Raw genomic sequence first — 556 nt, 5'->3', positions numbered from 1 at the left:
TGTCTGCACCCACACGCGTGTGTGTTCCTACACACACACACACACACACACACACACACACACACACACACACACACACACACACACACACACACACACACACACACACACACACACACACACACACACACACACACACACACACAGAGAGAGATGATGATTTCCCATAATTCATGTGGGTCAGGTCCTACTTCAATCCAGGTTGACATCTGATCTGACGGAACAGACTGCAATTCACTTCCCCACAGACACAGACTCAGGTATGTACCACTTATATAACTGGTGATATCATTACTTCCCCACAGACACAGACTCAGGTATGTACCACTTATATAACTGGTGATATCATTACTTCCACACAGACACACAGAATCAGATATGTACCACTTATATAACTGGTGATATCATTACTTCCCCACAGACACAGACTCAGGTATGTACCACTTATATAACTGGTGATATCATTACTTCCCCACAGACACAGACTCAGGTATGTACCACTTATATAACTGGTGATATCATTACTTCCCCACAGACACAGACTCAGGTATGTACC

The sequence above is a fragment of the Oncorhynchus gorbuscha genome, unplaced genomic scaffold (assembly GCF_021184085.1).
Source record: "Oncorhynchus gorbuscha isolate QuinsamMale2020 ecotype Even-year unplaced genomic scaffold, OgorEven_v1.0 Un_scaffold_3621, whole genome shotgun sequence".
Taxonomy (NCBI): Eukaryota; Metazoa; Chordata; class Actinopteri; order Salmoniformes; family Salmonidae; genus Oncorhynchus; species Oncorhynchus gorbuscha.
This window is presented reverse-complemented; position numbering follows the sequence as displayed.